General features: G+C 45.5%; 2 long non-coding RNA genes across 6 annotated transcripts; one reads left to right on the forward strand and one right to left on the reverse strand.

Annotated features, from left to right (window-relative positions):
* Window positions 1-335: 335 nt before the first annotated feature.
* LOC135292596 (uncharacterized) lies at window positions 336-5,503 on the reverse strand. 3 transcript variants are annotated; one of them, XR_010354825.1, is made up of 4 exons: window positions 5,372-5,503; window positions 5,165-5,260; window positions 1,791-2,921; window positions 336-852 (listed from the first exon to the last, which is right to left on the reverse strand). It is a non-coding gene; the product is annotated as an uncharacterized LOC135292596 (long non-coding RNA). The 3 variants fall into 3 exon arrangements; XR_010354823.1 differs by having other exon boundaries at window positions 1,791-4,757; XR_010354824.1 differs by having other exon boundaries at window positions 1,791-5,095.
* On the forward strand, window positions 2,799-16,877 carry LOC135292593 (uncharacterized). Of its 3 annotated transcripts, none has more exons than XR_010354817.1 (3): window positions 2,799-2,933; window positions 5,426-5,726; window positions 16,597-16,877. It is a non-coding gene; the product is annotated as an uncharacterized LOC135292593 (long non-coding RNA). The 3 variants fall into 3 exon arrangements; XR_010354818.1 differs by lacking the exon at window positions 2,799-2,933 and adding an exon at window positions 2,942-3,104; XR_010354819.1 differs by lacking the exon at window positions 2,799-2,933 and having other exon boundaries at window positions 5,502-5,661.
* Window positions 16,878-17,474: the final 597 nt, after the last annotated feature.

Consider the following 17,474-nt stretch of genomic DNA (forward strand, 5'->3'; position numbering starts at 1 on the left):
ACAGAAAGGGAATTGCAGTATCAATCAAAAACAAATGCACCTTTATTCAATGACCACAGCAAATGTGGGATGGATGGATGGAAGGAATGGAGGGAGGGAGGGAAAGGGAAAGGGAAAGGGAAAGGGAAAGGGAAAGGGAAAGGAAGGGGAAAAGAGGGAGGGAGGATAGCTACCAAACATAGAGAAACCAAGTCTTTGTAGTCCAGCCGATGGAGTTCGCCTAGTCACGTCGGGGAGATCTCAAAAGTCCTGGTTAACTCAAGGTTCTGTTATAGTCCATTGTTGGGGAGGGAACAGATCTTGAAATCACTGAGTGGGGGAAAAGGTATTGAAGATAGGTCTGGAAAGTCCGTGTTCTCAGCAGGGTAAGTCACTATCAGCAGTGAGTGGGATCCGTTGTTTCAGGACTGGTTTCTATGGGAAACCAGTCTAGGTCCAGTGAACACATCTGCAGGCAACACTTAGCAGGCATCCCACTTCAGTCAGGCCAGCACCCCTGTGTCATGATTACAGGGATCTCAGTCTCAGTCCTTGGGAGGGGGCTTCAATCTCCGTCCATCATGGTGGTAGTGGAGCAGATGAAGGATTTTCCATGGGGGGCTACCAAAGTTGCCCCAGCAAGTTCATCTGGCTAAGAGGTGGGACAATTCCTGGGCTATTGTTGTGAAGCAGGTGCAAGCATATAGGGCACATCGCCCCCCTTACCAGGCCGTGCTAGAAGTCACTTTAGACAGCTGTGAATAATCACTTGGTAGGCCAGAATTCTACTCAGGGGCTTCAGGATTTTTGGCATTCATCCACCACCGGCAGGCCAGAATTCCAATCGGGGTCCTCAGGGTCCTGATGTCTGTCCTGGGGACAGTCATGAGGCAAATGAGGAGAACTTCACACCGTCTCTTACACTCCCTCAATCCCAGACCACCTCAATCCAGATCGGACCCATCCCCAGACCCTTCCCCATTCCTGGACTGGACCCTTCAATCCCTTTTTGGGGCGGCTCCTGCTGCTTCCAGCCAATTTTTGAGGGTTCCAAACGGCTCCAGGGACCCTCCCCATACACCCAAACCCGGGGGATTCCTGGGGGTCCCCAGTTCCTCCCGTCCCCACCCCAAAACAGATCCTGGCCAATCAGAATGCGCGGTCCTGATGACGAACCAGTTGCCAGGCGGAAACTTGGCGCAGTGGCCCAACCTGGCGATTTTCAGGGCTCAGCGCCTGTTGTGGCTCTGACTCCAGTTGACAGGCGCATCCGCAGCGCTCCCCGAGAGCGGAATTTGGGAAGGGGGGAGATGACCCTGGAGATGGGGATAGGGCATGTGGGGACAGCTGGGGCCGTACTGGTGGTGCTGGGAGCCCCCTGACTGCGGGGTGAGTGTGGGGCACAGTGAGAAGGGAGATGGCGGCCCCATATTAAATCAAAGAGGGGTCGGGACCCCCAAACTGAGCAGGAGGGGCCTGGAACCTCCAAAACCAAACATGGGGGAGGGGACTGGGGATTGGGGGAACAATGAGGAAGGAGTGGAAGAGTGGGGGAAAAGAGGGGGATGGGACCCCCCAAAATGAGCTGGGAGGAGGCTGTGGACTGGGGGAATGCTGCAAAAGGGGAGGAGAGGGGAGGGAAAGGTGGAGTGGGACAAATTGGGCAAGAAAATCATACTACAGTCAGAGCAGGGATTTCTCTATTCAGCACTGGAAGTGAGGGAGATCTCTCTGGCAAAAACCCACTCAATCTTCTTTGGCCTTCAGTTACATTTTAAAAGCCAGTTACCACATTTCATTGGCATACTCACATTTGCATAAAGCTGTGTGATGGTTTTACAACCATTTGCTGCTTCAGTGCATGCATCTTCTTTTCTTCCGGTGGTCCTTTGATGAAGGTTTCTGTAGTCCTCCTCACATTTGAACTTTTTACCTGTATCATCAGCCCATGCCTAGTGCTTCTTCAGTCTAACCTGGTTTTAGCTGGTTTTGTGGTTTGCAAGTTCCGTAAAAACTTGCTATCTTGCTCTTGATGGCATTTGTTAAGTCACTTGCTTTGCTATCTTGCTTTCTCTGCTATCTCGCTTGTTTTACCTGCACATCTTGTTCCAGTGCTGCTTGTGGTGAACCTTTCCTTGCACACCACTAAGGATTCCCTGCCACCCCGGTGTCCCAGCAGCTCCACGCCCAGCCAGGAGGAGCAGCAGGGTTGACAGGGCATCCCTCCAGATTTTGCCCCCACTGATGATACGGCTGGACACCTTGGGAGACTGTCTCAGGCTTTATTGTCCACCAAAATCCCAGGAGGGAGCAGAAAATCCTCCTGCAGACGCTGATTCTGGAGGCTCACAATGCTTCCTTGCTTCCGTGAGGTTCTGTCAAGTCCCAGTGAAACCTTGGTGCCATATTGTTCCATAGCCTCACACTGCCCTCCTGGCTTCCACAAGGTTCCTCTCTGACACACTGCAGCCTTGGCTCCATGAGGGTCTCCTGGCTTCCAGGAGGTCCCTCTGTGACCCACTACAGCCTTGGCTCCACGAAGGTCTCTTGGCTTTCACAATGCTCCACTACATCCCAAGAGGCATCCGTGGCTCAGCTTTGGAGTCCTGCAAGATCCAAAGATTTCTCCCCAGAAAACACCAGCCCAGGAACCCCTAGGATATTTGGGCTGAGCTCCTTCTCCCCGGGCACCTGCATGGAACCCAAGTGACTGTTGTGCCTCCATGGAATGTCATGGAACAAACTGTCACTTGTAAGACTGTGGGGTGCCACTGTAAACATTGCCACTGCCCATGGAATCAAGTGTCCACAGTGACAGAGCTAGGCCTAATGGAACACAGGAGACCGCTGTGACCCAATGGAAACTCACGGAACCAAGGCTCTGTTGTGACACAGAAGGGCCTCATGGCACCAAGCAGACCATTGTGAGGCAATGGAATGTCCTGGAACAACAGGTAAATTGTCAACACAGCAGGGCCTGATGGAGCCCAGGTGCTGATGGGACATTTCCAAGGCTTGTGCAAGCAAGTGTCCATAGTGACAGAGGCTGGCCTAATGGAACACTTTTACCCAACAATCTCATGGAACCAAGTGTCCACTGTTTCACAGAGCAACCTCATAAAGTGGTGAGACCATTGTGTTGCAATGGAATATCCTGAAACCAAGGCTCCATTGTGACAAATGTGGATTTTATGAAACCAAGGACACCACTGTAATGTAATCAAGTCTCAAAGAACCAAGGGTCAATTGTGAACATAACAGCTTCTAAGGAAACCAAGGAAAACATTGTGACAAAGTGAAATCTCATGGAACCATTATTTTGACAAAAGGGCCAAATACAAGACAGGTGCTCCTGGAACATTGCCAGCTCTTATGGAATCAAGTGTCCCTTGAGACACAGGGAAGATCATAGAAACATGGGAACCATTGTTACGCAATGGAGCCAAGGGTAAATTTTGACAGAGAGGGACGCATGGAACATAAGGGGCACAGAAATATTTCCAGGCCTAGGAGAAACAAGTCTCCATTATTGCACAGCAGGGCCTCATAGGATCTAGGAAAGCACTGTGCCACAATGGAATCTCAGGGAACCAAGGGTCCATTGTGACACGGCAGGGTCTCATGGAAGCCTGGTGCCACTGGGACATCTCCAGCCTTGGTGGAAGCAAGCGTCCATTGTAACACAGCACAGCCTCAAATCACAAGAGAGCAGAGTGACGCCATGGAATCCTGGGGAGCCAAGTATCAATTGTAAACACAGCACAGCCTTATTGAAGCCAGGAGAGAATTGTGGCACAATAGAATCTCACAGAAACAAGTCTGAATTGTTATGAAGAGGGGTCTCACGAAAGCCAGGAGACCATTGTGATGTCGCACTTTGCTTCTATGAGAATCCATGGGCCCACAATGTTCTCCTGGGTTCCAAGAAGCCCCGCTGTGTCACATGGCCCCTTGCTTCTATGAGCCACAGCATGGTCCCAGTTGCCCCTGGGTTCAATGAGGCCATGCTGCATTCACAATTGACACTTGCTTCCATGAGACTCCATTGCGTCACAGTGGTCCACATTTCCTTGAGGCTGCACTCTCTCACAATGGACACTGGGTTCCACAAGAGCTGGCAATGTCCTGGTGGCACCTGTGTCCTATGGGCCCCACTTTGCCAAAGTAGAGCCTTGGATGCATGAGATTTCATGTTGTCCCAATGGTTTGTTGAGTTCCAAGGTGCTGTGCTGTGTCACGATGGACACTGATTTCCACCTGCCCTGGCACTATCCAAGTGGCACCTGGCTTCCATGAGGCCCCGTTGTGTTTGCAGTTGACACGTGGTTCCCCAAGATGTCATTGTGTCACACTGCTGTCCTGGGTGTCATGAGGCCTTGCTGTGCAAGAATGGAGTCTTGTTTCTACTAGACCTGGCAATGTCCCAGTGGCACCTGTGTCCCATGACGCCCCAGGTGGTCAAAGCAGAGCCTGGGGTTAACAACTGACCCTTGTTTCCTTGAGATTCCATTGTACCACAGCAATCTTCTTAGTTCCATGAGGCCCAGTTGTGCTACAATGGTCTCCAGCATTCCATGAGGCCCTGCTGTAAAACAGTGGACACTTGGTTCCATGAGTTTCCATTCCATCAGGATGCTCTCTTGCTTTCCATGAGACCCTGCTGTGTTCCTCTGGAGCCTTTGTTCCATGTGTTCCCATTGTGATAATGGTCTCCAGCACTCTGTGAGTCTGTGCCATGAAACTCTGGACACTTGCTTCCATGAGATTCCATGTTGTCACTGCCAGGAAAACCCACAAACGCCAGAGATTTATGTCCAAAAATGACACAGAGGAGTCCTTCAACTTTATTTGCATAAAGGGAGAGATTTCACTGGGGCACATGCCTGCAGGGTTTTCTCTCTTGAGGTTTCCAAGGGTGCAGCCTCCTTTTATCCTAAACTCCTGGCTGCATGCTGCCCTCTTCCTTTCCCCATTGGCCAAGGTACTGAGAAGGCACAGCCTTCCTGACCTGCCTACCCCATATTCTTCCTTGAACCTGGCATTTCCCCTCAAAGTTCAGGCTTGTGCAGACCCTTGTCTGTTTCAGGAGTCACGTTGTCTGCACCTGGTAACAAACCTGCTGCCCAAAGTCAGTAGAAATATTACAACCCATTTCAAAGATATTAACACTCATCCCTTTACTCACCAAATTATTTGTAGATATTAGCTCACATATTTCCTCTCAAATTGATGTTTCCTGTGCTGGTGACAGTCTTTAAATCCAGACTTCTGCCTGACCTCTCTGTTGTTGTAGTTCCATGGTCAGAGGTTGTTGTCTCTTACCCCTTCCCATGGCCAGGCCAGTGTTCAGCCATCTCTAGGACAGCAGGGCCCCACCCCACGTCAATGTGACCTGGGAAGTCAAAATCCATCACTCCAAATGTCCTCCCTGTCTCCGTCTTCCCAGGCATTTGGCTCTGGCAGTGGGGATTGCTGATGGTTGCTGCAGGAAAAAGGAGATGACTGTGACACTTTGTGGCACATGGAAACAAGGAAAGTCCTATGACACTGTGGGGCCCCATGGAACCAAATATCCATTGTGACGCTAAAGAACCTCAGACAACCAAAGAAACTCCTGTGACACTGTGGGGCCCATGGAACCAAAGGGCTGACACGTGGAAATAGAAATTCCACAACCATTAGGTCAGTGAAGTAGGTATGTTTGTTTATTCAGCACTGGACACATGAGGAATCACTTCATCAAAGACGTATGTGTCCAGCAGAGCAGATGCTCTGTATTATATACACTTAAGCTCATACATATTTATAATCATCTATACATATTCATAGCCTATCCCTGTCTGTTCTCACTTTGTATGTTAATCATCTTTTATTGTTCTGTGCTTGTGCTCTTTTAGCACTCTTCACATCTGGCAATTCTCCAAGGCTTCTTGCCATGGTCCAAATCACAGATGCAATTTTTACCAGTTTTTCGAGCACTTGTTCAGTCTTAAACAATAGGCAAGATGCCTTAAGGTATAGGAAAGAGGACCATCTGCTCTTGATTACACAGCAGTATAGGAAAAGGAGCATCTATTCTTGATTACACTGTAAACTATAGCCTGTTTAATCCTTGATTACACAGCCAACTATAGTCTGTTTAAGCCTATATCAATGCCCCCTTTTCTAAACGATAGGCAATTATTTTTCCTTCTAGGTGATACCGTGATATTTTTGTGTTTTCGTGTGCTTCAAGCATTGCAATTGTTACATTTATATATTTCATTATCCTAACAATTCAAATAAGCATAAATGATAATAAAACTAGACTTAATGCAAACTAAAACTAAAAACACTATTATAGGATGACACAACATATTTAAGATCCCAGTGGTGATAGGGGACTGTCATTGTTGTATTTGGGACAGCTGAAGAAAGCAACACAGACTCTTATGTGGTCAGAAGGCAAATGCCTGGTTTATTAGCCATCATATTCTTTTACAGACTGTTCTGACAAAGCTGGACCTGATTGGTCCTCAATCAACACCTCTCATATAATTGGCTAATTAGGAACAACACCCTTATTGTAAACATCTTACAAGTAAACAACAAATTCAAAACACCAGCTGCAAAGATTAAAGATTGTTTTAATTATTTCTCTGAGCTTTCTCCCCAGAGTCATGCCTGGGAAAGTTTATCTGACTTTCTCTCTGACCAGACTGTCAGCATCTGTAGCCATGATATTTTATGAAAAATCCTTTGCTAGGATTTTTCCCATCCTGAGGAGCTGAGAGCCTCAGGAAAGAAATGTAAACAATAACTATCTGCTGCTGTGGAATGCAATGGGTGCATCTTCCATTGGTCCATGTGGATTGTTTTCAATTAGTGACCAATCACAGCCACCCGTGCCAAGGCTGTGAGCAGTCACAAGATTTTGTTATGCATTCTTTTCCTGTTCTATTCTTGTTCTTTGTAGCCTTCTGATCTTCTTCTCTCTCTGTTCTTTTAGTATAGTTTTATTCTAGTATTTTAATATAATATATAACATAAAAATCAGAGTTCTGAGCAAAATGGAGTCAAGGCTTGTGTCCTCACATACGGGTGGTTCGCCGCAACAAGCATCCACAGGGGATCATCCAAAAAGTACTTCCCACCAACGGTGTGCCCTGTCATATCATCCCTTATTTGTCTTAAAACTTTCCCTATCTCTTCAGCATCATGGTGGACTGTCATGAAAATTATCTTTCCAGTCTCCTTTACTTCTTTGAGAATGTTCCCTAGGTCTTCATGTCTTAATAATTGTTTTACTAGAGTAAGGTTTACCCCAATGGGTGTGGGTAATAGCTCCTGAACTATAGTAAAAACTATAGTTTTTGCATATTGATATGACAAAACTATTGTCTGATAAGAAAAATCACCCCCACACATTTTGACAAAATTGAAGATACAAAGGTTAGAATGGTTATACATCATAGTTGAAATTATCTATCACTATGGTGGGGCATGCTGTTCTTAGACATTCACAGCCTTGGCCTGTATACACAAGCATAGTTGTTTGGTTAACTGGATGAAGCTCAAAATGACAGATACTCTGTTCAGTATCTAGGCAAATGTCTTGTTCATCTATGGTGTTGCTTTCACAAATGAATCCTAGTTGTTCCCTTGCAATACAAGAATCTATATTTACAGTTTGCCACTTCCCTTTAGTCTTTCGTGCCCAAGTTCTGTGTTTAGAAGGATATAACACGGTTTTGTCATGGTTCAATCCTAAGGCAATGGTGAGGTGAATCATGTGTATTGAGGCATTATGAATGGTCAACATGAAAGCAGTCACTATGCTAGTGGCAGGCTCGTAAGTGATATTCCAGTCCACCAGGACTCCACCAAGCTCTCTACCTCAGTAGCATTGTCCCAGACAATCCTTTGGATCTCAGTGGGGAAGGTGCCCTCCCCTCTCTCTTGTGTAATTGAGGCAGTGATTGATTGCATCCATAGTTGTTCCTGTAAACAGCTGAGAATGTTTTAAAGAAACATTGTCTTGGAATGTATTTAGTGCAGTTATTGTTAACTCATGATCCCATTCCTCCATATTTTCCCACCCTGGTAATAATTTAGATAATTTCCATTGGCTAGTGCCTAATGCTAGTAAGGAAGACTGTAGAGGTTTTTATAATTTAACTAGATTGCTGCCTGTTACAGCTAATCTGTTCATTAATCCTTCTGCATCTGTTGTATTTAAAACCCCCAGTCCTGTTCCCAGCACCCCTGTAAGGTTTTTCTTCCTTCAAATTGTATGGGGCATAAGTTTCAGTAGCCAATTTGTGCATTCCCTGAAGAAAGTCTTAAGGAATGGAGAATATTCTGACCAGATGTTAGAAGCACTCAACTGCACTGCCATTTCAACTCACTTCAGGGACCATTCTGGGTTAATCAATAGCTTTTAAATTGCCATATTTTTAATGGCATAAGGCCCTATTTTGGCAATTAGAGGTTGGAGCTCCTCTTTATGTTGGGGCTTTTCATTTTTTGTTATGTTTTCATCAAGATCCTTGACTTTATTTAAATAAATTTGTGTTATTGTGTAGAAATTGCACACCCCCGCATTCTTGGCTTTCAATGAGAATTCAGAAACTGTACAGTTAATTAAGCATTTTTTACCAACCTCTGTTGAACCTATGGGCCCATATATTTTGTTGTATCATATAATACTTTCCCTAAAAAGTTTGTAGCATTTCCAGTAACAATCATACCTGTAGACTCATACAATCCTCCCCACAACCTTTTAACAGTGGTGGTGCCATTGAAAGTTTGCAGTGGTATTACATCTTTTGTTTTTTCCCATATTTGCACATCTTTTGATTAAGATGAGAATCATGTAAAGAGTAGCTTTCTAGGATGTACTTGTGTGACCTTTCAAGGAGACTGTGGAGCCTTTTTGATTCTGGTGTGATGTACCCATGATGCTCGCTCCTTGATCTTGACTGATGTGAAGGAAGTGAGGAGCACTTGGAATGGTCTCTCCCACTGTGGTTCCAGAGTTTTTTCTGTGAGTGTCTTTACATACACACAATCTCCAAGCTGGATGTTATGCACAGGCCTATCTAAACCCCTGCTTCAAGTCCCAACCACATTTCTCAATTTTGTTGAATTGTTTGCCTAACACCACTATGTAGGAGGTCATAATTTCATCCTCAGCTTGTGTGGACACCCTTTTTCATATTCCATAAGGTCTCCCATACAAGATTTCAAAAGGGCTCAGTCTTTCTTTTCCCCTTGGCCTAGTTGGTATGCACAAGAGTGCTAGAGGAAGACTGAGGCCAGGCCAAGTTTGTTTCTTGTCCTAATTTCACAATCTGCTATTGGACTAAGTGGTTCATCTTTTCTACCTGTCCACTTGACTGAGGGCGATATGGGATATGAAGCTGCCAATCAATACCCAAATGTCAGCTGATTTGCTGCACTATTTTTGAGGTAAAAGTGGTCCTCTTAATCCTTTTAGTCCTCTTATGTCCTCTGTGTCCTCTTAGACATAGTTGATGGAACTCCAAAGAGCAGTATTTCCTGTATTAGTATTCTATTTACCTCCCAAACCTTGGCTGTTCTGGTAGTGAATGCCTCTGGCCAACCTGAAAAGGTATCAGTTAGTATCGGTAAATATCTATTCCCCCCTTTTCCTGGGAGTTCCATAAAATCAATCTCACACTGGTGCCCAGGCCCATTGCCTTTCCCAATTTGGCCTAATTTTGGTTTGGGTGTATTTTTGGGATTAGTCTGGAGGCAAAGATCACATTGCAGAGTCGTGTGTTTCACAGTGACATGTAATTTCTAGCTATAATTTCTCTAAGTAGGAATTGGTGTAGGGCATCTGCTCCCCAGTGCCTTTTCTTGTGTTCTTCCACAACCAAAGGCCATATTAAATAGGAGGGAATGATCAGTTGCCCTTGTGGGGTAAGAGCCCACCCTTCTTTATTAAATGACCTGTCTAGGTCAGAAATGAGGCTTTGATCCTCTTTGGTATATTTTGGCTCACCTTCTAGGGAGATTTTACCTCTCTCTTGGCTGCCTGTTTTGCCTCTCTGTCCACCAGTTAATTTCCTTTTTCCAGTTCCTAACTTACTTTTTGGAGTGCTTTGATGTCCATGATTGCCACTTTCTCAGGGAGCTGGAGTGCCTCCAACAGTTTCAGGATCTCTTCTGCATGTTTAATGTTTTTGCCCTGTGAATTTAATGATCCGCTTTCCTTCCAGATTGCTCCATGTGCACATACAACTCCAAAAGTATACTTTGAGTCTGTATAGATATTCACAGTTTTGCCTTGCACCAGTTCCAAGGCATGAGTTAGAGCAATTATCTCTGTCTTTTGTGCAGAGGTATTGATGGGCAAAGGTCCTGACTCTATTATTTCTTGGCTGGTGGTAATGGCATATCTAGTGTGTCTTTTACCACTTAGGACATAACTGCTTCCATCCATGAACCAGTTTTCCATGTTCTCCACAGAACTATCTTTCAGGTCTGGACAGCTTAAATATATCACTCTGATGGTTTCCAGACAGTCATGATGTGCTGGTTCCCTTGTATTTCTGCTGAGGAAAGAGGCTGGATTGACAATGTTACTTACCACAATTTCCACATTGTCTTGTTCTACCATTGTAGCCTGATATCTCAAAAATCTTTGTTGGGAAAACCAATGCCCACCTTTCATTTCTAGTACTGCAGATACTGTATGAGACACTAGCGTGGTCATTGTCTGGCCCAGGGTAAATTTTCAGGCCTCCTGGATGTTTAGTGGCTGTGACCGCTCACAAACATCCAGGCCAACCTTTTGCACTTGCGTTGTTAGGAAAAGTAAGTCACTGCTCGGCAATACTGGCTCAGATCCTGTGCCAAGATTCCTAGGGCAATCCCCTGCCTTTCATGGGAAAAGAGAAAAAAACAGTTTACTCACATCTGGAGTTCCAAGGCTGGAGCTGACATCAGAGCCTTTTTTAGTGACTCAAAGGCTTGTATAGCTCCTTTGTTCCACTGAAGGTTCTTTCATTCAGTGGTTGTCAGCACATATAGGGGTTTAATCAGCAGTCCATAGTTGTAGATCCACAGCTGGCACCACCCTAAAAGGGTTTGTAACTCTTTCACTGTTTGTGGCCCTGACATTTGGCATATTGACTCTTTTTGGGCTCATCTTAGAGTTTTTTGTCCAGCACTAATGTCATAACCTAGATAAATTACTGCCTGCTGCAATACTTAGGCCTTCTTCTTAGATACCCAGTACCAAGAAGTTTAGCAGACTCACCATCCAGGTCAGGCTAGCCTCCTTTGTTTTGATGGCCATCAGGATATCATCTACGTATTGTAACATCTTCCCTTCTTCCAATGGGACATCCCAGGTCTCAAGATCTTTTGCTCATTGATTGCTGAATATAGTGGGACAGTTCTTGAATCCTTGGGGTAATACAGTCCAAGTAAGCTGGGTTTTACACCCACTTTTGGGGTTTTCCCATTCTAATGCAAACATTTTTTGGCTGGCTTTATGGAGAGGGAGGCAAAAGCAGGCATCCTTCAGGTCTAAAACAGTAAACCAGGTTAGTTCAGATGTCAATACAGTTAACAAGGTGTATGGGTTTGCCATCTCTGGATAGAGGTCCTCAGTTATTTTATTTACAGCACATAAGTCCTACACCACTCGATATAACCCATCAGGTTTACAGACAGGTAATATGGGAGTATTAAAATCAGACTCACACTTCTTTAACAATCCTAGTTGTAAAAATTTTTCTACCACTGGCCAAATTCCTTCCCTGTCTTCCCTTTTCAGGGGGTACTCTTTGATTCTTACTGGCTGCCATCCCTCTTTAAGCTTGACTTTGATGGGCAGAGCATTCTTTGCTCTCTGGGGCACATCAGTGGCCCATACCCTGGGATATACCTGGTCTGTAATTTCTTCACTGATTTTGTTCTCTGTAGAAACACTAGCTAGGGATAAGCTCATTATTTGTATATACTGCTGGTCATTTACCTCTGGAGTAATCTTCCCTTTTTTAAATTTAATAACTGCCTCCAATTGCTCTAATAAATCTCTTCCCAAAAGTGCCTTTGGGGAGTTAGGTATATACAGAAATTTGTGGATGCCCCATTGTTTTCCCAGTTTGAATCTCAGGGGTTCACAAAAGTACCACCCTTTCACTTTGGCCAGTTGCACCTTTTACCATAATATAATAATTTCCCAAGGGCATCAAATCTTTGTTCAAAACTTAATACATTGCCCTGTGTTGACCAAAAATTCTACTTTCTTTTGTTTTTTCCCTAGCTTCATTACAATCAGTGGATCCGCTAGGGTGGATTCCCCACGTCACATCAGTCTTCTTCTACAGGGTTTGTTATCCTCCTTTTCTGGTTATTCTGTACTATCTCCTTATCCTTGGATTTTTCTGGACATTCATTTTTCCGGTGGTCAAACCTTTTGCATAACACACATTGGTCCTTGCCTTGTCGGGGTGGTCCCCATTTTCTTTCGCCCTCCTCCCTGGTGACCACCACCACTCTTCCTTGTCTCTGCTTGTACTTTTCTTCCCTGTCACTAAAACTCTCCATGCTTCATCCAGCAACACTTATAGGTCCCTGCTTTCTGTAGGATGCAGCTTTTGAAGCTTGCGCCTAATATCTCGTCTAGACTGGCCCAGAAACAAAGAAACTAGTTGTTGTATTCCTACCTCTGACCCAGGATCCAGCAGTGTGTTATGGCACATCACGTCCCTCATTTGATCCAGGAATTCAGATGGTGACTCAGAGGAATCCTGTTTGATTACATATAATGTGGGCCAATTTATGGTTTTGGGAATGGCTCTTTCCATTCCTTTTGAAATCCATTCCTGGTATGCCTGTAATTTTTCCATGTGTGCAGACCTGTTCACATCCCATTTTGGGTCTTGGAGGGGGAGGTATTCTATAATGTCTTCCTCCTTGGTTTTATAATAATCCTCAGCCAAATCCCCAGTAGTTTTTAGAATTAATTGCTTTTCTGTTTCAGTCATATATTCTAACAAAAGCTGTATGTCATTCCAATCAGGATTGTATTGTTTTACTATAAACTGGAAGTGTTTGGATACACTTACTGGGTCTTTCTGATAATCTTTAGCAACTTTTTCCATGCCTCTAAATTGGTGGTAGAAAAAGGTGCCTTAATCAGCAGTGTCCTTCCCTTAGGCCCTACTGCCTCCCAGAGAGGTTCCTGCACAACCACTGGAGCTGACTTGTTTCTGGTGCAGGAAGACACAGGACTATCTAGGGAAGTGAGGGTCTGTCTGAGTCTGCATCTTGTTCCTATGATCAACAGGGAGGCTTAAACAAATCAGTTAGATCCTGTTCTGGTAGCTGGTGAATTTTATCTCTTCTAGTGTACCGTTGGCCAATGCCGCATGCTGAGCAACATCACTTTAATTTACCTTTAAGGTCTTTGTTATTTTCCTTCTCGAGGTCAAGTACAAGAGGATCTTGTGGTGGCACAATCCCACAGTCTCTCTGCCACTCTGGGTGGTTTCGGAGGGTAAAAAATATATCCGCATATGATGCTTCATATCCCAATTTCCCTCCCTCCTTAAGAATAGCATTAACTGCAAAATAATGTTAATAGTTGTCATGGTTTAATGCTGGCACAATGCCAGTGCCCCCATGAAAACATACTTTCCCTAGTGGCTGCTGTGAGATGTGATGAAAAATAGAGCAAAGCAGGCTCCAACTTAGCAATAAAGGGAAAAAAAAACCCCACCTTATTAACTACAATATCTAAAGAGGAACAGAGAGAGAACTAAGAATGAAAACCCTCCAAATACATTCCTCCTCCTCCCCCCATTTCCTCCACAGCATGAAATAAAACCTTAGATTTTCACCCAGTCACCATGTCTCAGATAATCAGCTTTCAGTCCATCACCACTCCTCAAATAATCAACTCTAAGTCCATCATGGAGAGAAGAGTCTCCCCTTGCACCATAGGCTTCCCTCGGAAATACAACTGAAACCTCTTGTGTTTTCATATCACTCATGGCACCGCTCAGAGAACATCTGCCCTTGTGACTTCTTCCCTCCATGTTCAGTGCTCTCACCACTGCACATGGACCAGAACTGCTTTTAGAGTTCGCCTTTTTAAGGATGCTTTGCCCAGTTCCAAACTAACTCCTTCTTAAAACCTCGAACTTCAGTGGCTGTTAGTGGGGCATTCACAAACCCAAGTCCCCCACGTATCCCACCCAAGGAGACTTCTCTAAGAGGAAAAAAACTCTCCTCTTTAGATGTTTTAGATCTTGTATTACAGTAAGGTCCCTCTGTGAGGTTACCCTTCTGGGAAGAAACAGGAGGTGTGGGGGCTAGTTGACTTATACTGACTGGGTTAGAGATGGAGGTGGTCGCCTCCCAGTTAGGAGGAGGTAATGCTATAGCAGTAGGTAAGGGGGAAGAAACTGAACCCGCAGGAAGGGACACTGGGGGTGGAGCTGGAGAGACAGTTGAAGGGGTTGAGACGGAGACTGGGGAAATAGCCGGATTAGAGGGAGGTGGACAGAAGTATTTGGAGCAGGTGAGGGAGCTGGGGTTAGGATAAGAGTATTAGTCATAGGAGTATTAATCAGAGGTGGTGATGGGATCGGTGCGGCTACAGGTTTCAGGGATGGAGGAGCCAGCAGTAAAATTGGGGGATCTGGGAGAGGAACATGGGGCATTGCCGGGTAAATAGGAGGGAAAGGAGGTGGAGGTAAGTAATCAAGGGGGTCCTACTTTTTACTAGTTTCTTCTCTCCTCTCATTCTTTTCTTCCTGTTTTTGTAGCTTACAGATTTTTATAACCTCATTGCTGGTGGCATCCCTTTGCCAACATGCAGCATATGTTAACTGCTCAAGATTGGGACTTTCTCGGGTTTTCAGGTGTTGATTTAATTGGGAACATATCCATGGATATCTTGTCCCATACCATGGCCACTCCCCCTGTAGGTTTAACTTAGGCCAGACTTCCATATAATAGTGAATAATTTTTATTTTGTCTAAGCCTTTCGTGGCCTCCCAAGTGTCCCATTGATCTAGCATCTGTCCAAGAGGGCTATCAGGGGGAATATTTTTTCTCTTTTTTCTCATCTTCCCTTCTGAATCTTCTTCTTTTACTCAAACACTTTCCCATACTGACTCCAATTGGGTTTTTAAATCCTGAGGTGCCACTACCCGAACGGAAAACTACAGACAGGCAACACAATGTTTACTGATAACTTAATAATTGGATTTTTAATTGAAATCTTAAGGTGCCCCTACCCGAATGGAAATCTCCAGACGGGAATGCAACACTTAATATTCTTTTACTGCTCAAACATTCTTTCACTTTCACACTGGTAAGGATGGGGAATTCACTCACACACTTGGGACAAGGAGAGGAAACTCACCCACACTCTTGGGCCCAACTGTCTCACTTCCCTGGGATTAGGTCCCAACGGGGCTCCCTCTTTCCCCTCCCTTGCACCCCTACAATGCGTGCGACTTACATCAAAATCTTAAGCCTCTGCACGCCCAGAGTCACCTAGGCCGTGGGGTTAGGTCTAACGGGGCTCCCTGTTGCCCCTCCCTTGCACCCCTACCAGGCCTAACAACAAAAAAAAGAAAAGGGGGGGCCTACCCCTGTTGTGTGCCACTCACACGGCTCTCCACTGCACACGAGGAGGGGGCCCTTCTGTCTCCAAGAGACGCCTCACTCATTCCTCTGGGCCTTGTTAGGCCTCTCTTGCTTCCCTGTTCCTGGCCAGCCCCCTTGTGGGAGTCCGGAACTGCAGTACTAGGAGGTCCTCACTCACTCTGGGGGTCCGAGCTGCTGGCCCCCATCTCACTCACTACTCACTTGCTCGCCTCCAACTCCCGTCACCAGTTCTTACCAGGTCCCAGCGCTCCTCTGTGTCACTAGTCCCAGGAGGCCCAATAGGGTGGGCAGCCATCCCTTCCCTGGTCCTCTATGTGTGTGGCTATCCCGGACGAGTCCCCAAGCTGTAATAAACAGGGCCAGGAGACCAGCTCCTTTAAAAAGGCCTTAATTAAAAACAGCTCTGGGTGGGGAACTCGAGGGGTCACGCACAGCACCGCTGCTCCCACAGGATGACGCTGAGGAGGAGGAGTGCAGCTTTGTCTCTCGGCAGAGCTGGGGCTTCCATCCTCATGAGAGTCCTTAGGAAGACAATGTTGGCTCGTAGTTTAGGGGTGTCATCCAGACTGAGTACTCTTCAAGTTATGGTAACAGGATGGAATCCAGCTCTGGTCAAGAGTGGGCGATTCCCTGTGGTGCTGCCAGGTTAAAATCATAGTTTATGTGCTGGTTTGTTGTTTTTGAGAGGGTCCATATAATACCAACAGCCCCTCATTAAATTCAGGCCGGGTGCAAATCCTTCGGGGAGCAGGGGAAGTGGTTCCTGAAGGAAAGGGATACAAATACAGGGTAAGATAGTAACACTTAACAGTGGCAACCAAAGGCAAGTATCAGAACTCTAACATCCAATACTCAACAATAGACCAACACTTCAAATTAAGACCCTATCAACTTCATCAACATTAATTAACAATTACTACTCTGAAAAAGAGCTCTCATCTCTGGGGTTTCATTTCTCACTTTTTGATCTTGCAGCACTCCCAAGATGAGCCACAGATGCCCCTTGGTATGTAGTGGAGCATCATGAAAGCCAAGAGACCCTCATGGAGCCAAGGCTGCAGTGTGTCAGAGAGGAACCTTGTGGAAGCCAGGAGGGCAGTGTGAGGCTATGGAACAATATGGCACCAAGGTTTCACTGGGACTTGACAGAACCTCACGGAAGCAAGGAAGCATTGTGAGCCTCCAGAATCAGCGTCTGCAGGAGGATTTTCTGCTCCCTCCTGGGATTTTGGTGGACAATAAAGCCTGAGACAGTCTCCCAAGGTGTCCAGCTGTGTCATCAGTGGGGGCAAAATCTGGAGGGATGCCCTGTCAACACTGCTGCTCCTCCTGGCTGGGCGTGGAGCTGCTGGGACACCGGGGTGGCAGGGAATCCTTAGTGGTGTGCAAGGAAAGGTTCACCACAAGCAGCACTGGAACAAGATGTGCAGGTAAAACAAGCGAGATAGCAGAGAAAGCAAGATAGCAAAGCAAGTGACTTAACAAATGCCATCAAGAGCAAAACAAGTTTTTACGGAACTTGCAAACCACAAAACCAGCTAAAACCAGGTTAGACTGAAGAAGCACCAGGCATGGGCTGATGATACAGGTAAAAAGTTCAAATGCGAGGAGGACTACAGAAGAAGATTATTGGCTCTCACAATTAAAATATAACTATTGTGTGAATATTAAGAAAATCTTTAGTGATGTATAGTTATGTTATTGTAGCTTAGATGTCCTTTGTTCTCCCCATAGTTCCCTTTTCACCCCCTGTATTGTTACCATCAGACAGCTGGGGTTGTCTAGGACAGGTAAAAAAGAAGGCATGCACATGTGCCCCTTGCATGGGGCAGTTCGGAATGGAAAAGCGTGTT

Source organism: Passer domesticus, unplaced genomic scaffold (genome assembly GCF_036417665.1).
Source record: "Passer domesticus isolate bPasDom1 unplaced genomic scaffold, bPasDom1.hap1 HAP1_SCAFFOLD_37, whole genome shotgun sequence".
Lineage (NCBI taxonomy): Eukaryota > Metazoa > Chordata > Aves > Passeriformes > Passeridae > Passer > Passer domesticus.